Raw genomic sequence first — 6,018 nt, forward strand, 5'->3', positions numbered from 1 at the left:
GCCATTGAACATCAAGGGGAAATGATTAGATTCTCTCTTGTTTGAGATGGTCATTGCCTGGCATTTATGTGACGCAAATGTTATTAACCACTTATCAGCCCAAGCCTGGATGTTGTCCAGGTCTTGCTACATCTGGACACGGGCTGCTTCAGTATCTGAGGAGTCATGAATGGTGCTGAACATTGTGCAATCATCAGTGAACATCCCCGCATTCGGCCTTGTGATCCCACTTCTGATAAGTTGTCTTTTGACTTAACTAGAGGCATTTGGGAGCAGCGATGAAGAGCAAACAGAGAGCACGAAAGAATATTGACAAGCAAAATCAAAATGGATCCAAAGATGTTTCATCAATACATTGGAGTAAGAGGCAACTGAGGAAAGAGTAGGGCCCATCAGGGTGGAAGATGTGGGTATGTTTGTTAATGAATACTTTACTGTCTTCACAAATGAGGGGGTGATGCATATATTGTAATTAAAGAGAAGGAGTGTGAAGTATTGGACATGATAAACTGAGGGAGAGAAGAAGTATAAATGGGATTAGCATCCTTGAAAGTGGATAAATCATCAGGGCCGGATGAAATGTACCCCAGGAGGTTAACAGAAGCCAGGAAGGAAATAGTGGAAGGTCTGACCATCAGTTTCCAATCCCTCACTGGATACAGGTGTGATGCCAGAAGATGGGAGGTCTCGTAACGTTGCAATAAAAGCAAAATTCTGCAGATGTTGGAAATCTGAAATAAAAACTATTAGCGCTGGAAATACACAGCAGGTCTGGCAGCATCTGTGGAGAGAGAAGCAAAGTTAATGTTTCTGTTCTGATGAAAGGTCACTGACCTGAAATGTTAACTTTGCTTCTCTCTCCACAGATGCTGCCAGACCTGCTGTGTATGTCCAGCACTTTTTGTTTTTATTGCTAACATTGCACCATTGTTGAAAAAGGAAGCGAGGGAACAATTAAAGGCCAGTCAGCCTAACCTCAATAGTGGGCGAATTATTGGAATTAATTCTGAGAGACAGGATAAACCGGCACTTAGAAAGGCTCAGATTAATCAAGTATCATCAGCATGGATTTGTTCAGGGAAGCTCCTGTCTGACGAACTTGATTGAATTTTTTGAAGAAGTAACAATGAGGATTGTGAGGATAGTGCAGTTGATGTGATCTACATGGATTTTAGCAAGGCTTTTGACAAGGTCCCACATGGCAAACTGGTTAAAAAAACATAAAAGCACATGCGATCCAGGGGAATGTAGCAAGCTGGATACAAAATTGGTTCAGTGGCAGGAAACAAAAAGGAATTGGTTACAGGTGTTTTTGCAACTGGAGGACTGTTTCCAGTGGTGTTCCACAGGGCTCAGAACTAGGTCCCCTGCTTTTTGTGGTATATATTAATGATATGGACATAAATGTAGAGGGCACAATCAAGATGTTTGCAGATGACACAGAAATTGTCCGTGTTGTTGATAGGGAGGAGGATAGCTGTACACTGCAGGAAGATATCAATAGACTGGTCAGGTGGGCAGAAAAGTGGTAAATGGAATTCAAATTGGACAAGTGTGAGGTGATGCATTTGGGAGGTCAAAAAAGGCAAAGGAATACACAATTAATGGGAGAACACTGAACGGTGCAGAGGAAGTGAGGGACGTTGGAGTGAATGTCCACAGATCCCTGAAGTAGCAGTACAGGTCAATAAGGTGGTTCAGCAGGTATATGGAATCCTTTCCTTTATTAACTGAGGTATAGAGTATAAGGGTGACCTGGTATCCATGTCAATAAGTCACTGACAGCTAACATGCAGGTGCAGCAAGCAATTAGAAAGGCTAATAGTATGTTAGCCTTTATCACAAGAGGATTTGAGTACAGAATTAGTGAATTCTTGCTTCAATTGTATAGAACCTTGGTTCGACCGCACTTGGAGTACTGTGTGCAGTTTTGGTCTCCTTACCTTAGGAAGGATATTATTGCCATGGAGGGAGTTCAACGAAGGTTCATCAGACTTGTTCCTGGGATGGTGGGACTGTTCTATGAAGAGAGATTGGGGAACTGGGACTGTATTCTCTAGAGTTTCGAAGAATGAGAGGTGATCTCATTGAAACCTACAAAATACTTAAAGGACAGTCAGGGTAGATGCAGCTAAGATGTTTCCCCTGGTTGGGGAGTCGAGAACCAGGGGACGCATTTTCAAAATAAGGGGGAAGCCACTTAGGACAGAGATGAGGAGAAATGTTGTTCCTCAGAGGGTTGTAAATCTTTGGAATTCTGTACCCCAGAGGGCTGTGGAAGCTCAGTCATTGACTATGTTTAAAGCAGAGATTGACAGATTTCTAAATACAAATGACATAAGGGAATATGACGAAAGTGTGGGGAAAAGGACATTGAAGTGGATGATCAGCCATGATCATATTGAATGGCGGGGCAGACTCGATGGGCTGAATGGCCGACTCCTGTTCCTATGTTCCGAACCCCACATGATCAGCGAGGCACAGCCTCAGACCGACTTGTCGGGTGGTGTAAACAGATATCACTGCTTCTGATCTTCACCAGAACAGAGAGTGAGATGTAACATTGATCATCAAACAGACTGTGAGAGAATGCAACAGAATAAAACACATGGAGAGACACTGTGGAATAACAAATAGATTAGATTGGAATGTTGAATTCTGATTGGAATGGATAAAACACCAGAAACAACAGATTAAATTGGGATTCTCATCACTATATTGATCTGAGACAGAAAAGCGAAACTGATGGAAAGAAGGGAAGAAGGAAGAAAAGAAAGAATGGAACTGTTCAATTTTTTTCAGTTTTTTCACTCGCCCATCAAAGCTGGATTAAAAAAAGTTGCAAATAACAGAGAATTTCACCAAAAAGGGAGATTAAACGCTGCAGAAAGCTTGGATCGAAGGATGTCCCAACAGATCACCTGTTTAACTGTCTCCTCACTGGGGGATTTCAATCAGTCAGCAATATTATTCGCTACCTTTTTTTTGTTAATGAACCCAGAACTGTCACTTGGTGTTAATATTTGTGTTCCGACTCCTGAATAATAAAATTGTGAGTTTCTCGATATTTTCTGGACACATTTCCTGCTGAAAGAACTAAGAACTCTTTTCTAATTTACACAATACTATATACACACTCATCAAGCCTCCGAAGCTAGCATCCTTGGTGCTGCTCTCTCTTCTCCCAAACCTCATCTCATGTGACTGTTACATCATCACTCTGACAGTGGGAGTGGTTGATCCCACTGTCTTCAGCATTAACCCTTTACATCCTTATACTGCACTGTCTGTCCAAAAAAATCAGTGGAGGGAACTTGATTTATCGAAACACCAACAGCTGCCAGTTGAAAATCAACTCAACCCATCAGAGAGAGAGAGAGAGAGAGAGACTGTCAGAGAACTTCCTGCATCCAGTCCTGACCCTGTCACACTCAGCAGATGCTCACCCAGACCCCACTCTCATCAACACTGAATGTTTTTACTGAGACACTTCAAATACAGTTTATAAAAGGCAGGAAAGGTCAAAGTTCACACAGTTGTATTGAATAGAACAAAGTTTAATATATTCTGAACTTTTCTCGGTAACCACGAGACATAGGTTTTCTTGTTTGGTTACTTTGATTTTTCTTGTTCCTGACTGACAAATATTCCAAACCTCAGATAAACCCAGTTGTGGGCGGCACAGTGGCGCAGTGGTTCGCACCGCAGCCTCACAGCTCCAGGGACCCGGGTTCGATTCCGGGTACTGCCTGTGTGGAGTTTGCAAGTTCTTCCTGTGTCTGCGTGGGTTTTCTCCGGGTGCTCCGGTTTCCTCCCACAAGCCAAAAGACTTGCAGGTTGATAGGTAAATTGGCCATTATAAATTGTCACTAGTATAGGTAGGTGGTAGGGGAAATATAGGGACAGGTGGGGATGTTTGGTGGGAATGTAGGATTAGTCTAAATGGGTGGTTGATGTTCAGCACAGACTCGGTGGGCCGAAGGGCCTGTTTCAGTGCTGTATCTAAAATCTAATCTCCCACTTGCGTCATGTCCCAGTCTCGGTTAAAAGCAACACATAATGACACAAACACTCTGCAACACAGAACACGGTCCTTCAGTGAGATTAATGTCAAGCTGTTTTCCAGGTTGAATGGAACGGTGAACAAATTTCTATCAAAGAAGTTACCTTTGAAATATCAGGACTGAATTTCTGGACAAGGAGGAACAGCCATTCCAAACTCACATCCTTCACAAAGGTTGTTTTCTCCTGTGACTGAAATTCATCATGTAATTTGAATTATGAGTTCAAGCTCACAAGACACAGATGTGAACTTCTGAAGCATGTTGCTAATAATGACATAAGGCTCTGCTGGGAGTTAAACCCATGATCTCCTATTTAATAGGCAGGTGTTTTAGCCAACTAAGCTACAGAACCAAATAACAAATGTTTCTACAGTTGAAATCAGAAGAGGGCACTATATTCTCATCCCATTTCTCCACTGGTCACAACATATTTTAAACATTTCTCACTTCCTGATACAGTCAATCATATGCTCTATTTTTCTCTGTACTGAGAATGAATGTTTTGGAAGAAAATACATACATTCAATTGTTTCTGAAAGGTTACAGAACACAACATATGAGTAATATTCCCCATTGCTTTCTCAGCACTGATGGATTGTGAAGCGGGAGACAGCCAGAAGTCCCACTGAGCCGCACTGACCCCGAGCTGAGAAAGAAATGAGATAAAGTTCAATCTCTCACAGCGAGATGCTACAGAGAGAGGAGTCCCGAATCAAAGTGAGACTTTCTCATACTGTTGTTGAATTTCATGTCACACACTCCTTGTACTCTCTGCTAATGAAGCCCCAAAAAAAGGGAAAAACAGAATGGCACTCAAACTCACAACCCTGAGATTAAAAGTCTCATGTTCGACTGACTGAACTGTCACTTCTACTCAGTCTCTTATTGGATGGATGCAACTGTATGCTCCAATGCAGGGGCAGCTTTCAAATCCTCCCATGGATCCACATGTCAGTCTGAGTTACATGTTGTAGACTTAAGCAAAGGAAATCTGCTCACTTCCAAAACTATCAGTGAGTTGAAGCTGATTACGATCAACATCATCAGAGGTCAGAACTACCTGGTGAAAGAAAACACCCTGAAGAATGATCCACGATTCTTCAAACGCATCAAAAAAGTGAAAAACCAATAAATCCATGAGTTAATCCAAACCAAACAACAGAAACACAGAAGAATTCCATTCCATACCAGATACTAGTCGTGTCTCAGTTACTGCTCCACCTTCATACACCCCCTTGGTGATCTGTACATTTTGTTCATTTCAATTTTGTCGACAGGCTCTTTGAATCCAGTTCTCTGGTCCTCAAACAGGCTCCGCATGAAAGTCAATTCCGCCTGCAACCGATCGATGACCTTCAACTAAAAACACAAAAGAGAATGGGCTCATCCGGGAGTTGAACCCGGGACCTCTCGCATATTAACCAATTGTATACCCAAAGCGAGAATCATACCTCTAGACCAACAAGCCACTTACAATACATGTATTTTTAGCTCCTGGGGAAAAGCTGTTCATCCATTTTTTTTTTCAGATCAAAGCAACATCCTGTAAATGCTGAAATCATAACAGAAAGTGTTGGAAATGTTCAACAGCTCTGGCAGCATCTGTGGAGAGAGAAACACAGTTAACGTTTCAGGGTGTTCACCTTTTGTCTCAGCCATCCTTTCAGACTGCTTCTGTCCATCCAATCTCACTTTCTATTCTATCCACATTCTAACCATTCACTGCGTAATTACATTTTTCATGAATTCCTCATTTCTTTTATGAATGACAATTTCATATTTCCGGCCCTTGCTTCGGACACCACCACAAGTGGAATCATGTCTCCATCTACCCAATCAAACCCCTTCACTATTTCCTCACATTGCAATGTTTCTTTAACCCTGACAGACTGTGGAGTTTCTGCCGCTTGATTGCAGTTCTTGTTTCCTGCCAGTAGATGTCACCTCACTCCAA

General features: G+C 42.1%; 1 non-coding gene across 1 annotated transcript; it reads right to left on the reverse strand.

The window, feature by feature from the left end:
- Nucleotides 1–5,443: 5,443 nt before the first annotated feature.
- On the reverse strand, nucleotides 5,444–5,532 carry trnap-ugg (transfer RNA proline (anticodon UGG)). The gene is given in 2 exon segments: nucleotides 5,444–5,479; nucleotides 5,497–5,532. It is a non-coding gene; the product is annotated as a tRNA-Pro (tRNA).
- Between the last annotated feature and the right edge of the window lie 486 nt (nucleotides 5,533–6,018).

This window comes from Heterodontus francisci, chromosome 35 (genome assembly GCF_036365525.1).
Source record: "Heterodontus francisci isolate sHetFra1 chromosome 35, sHetFra1.hap1, whole genome shotgun sequence".
Classification (NCBI taxonomy): Eukaryota; Metazoa; Chordata; class Chondrichthyes; order Heterodontiformes; family Heterodontidae; genus Heterodontus; species Heterodontus francisci.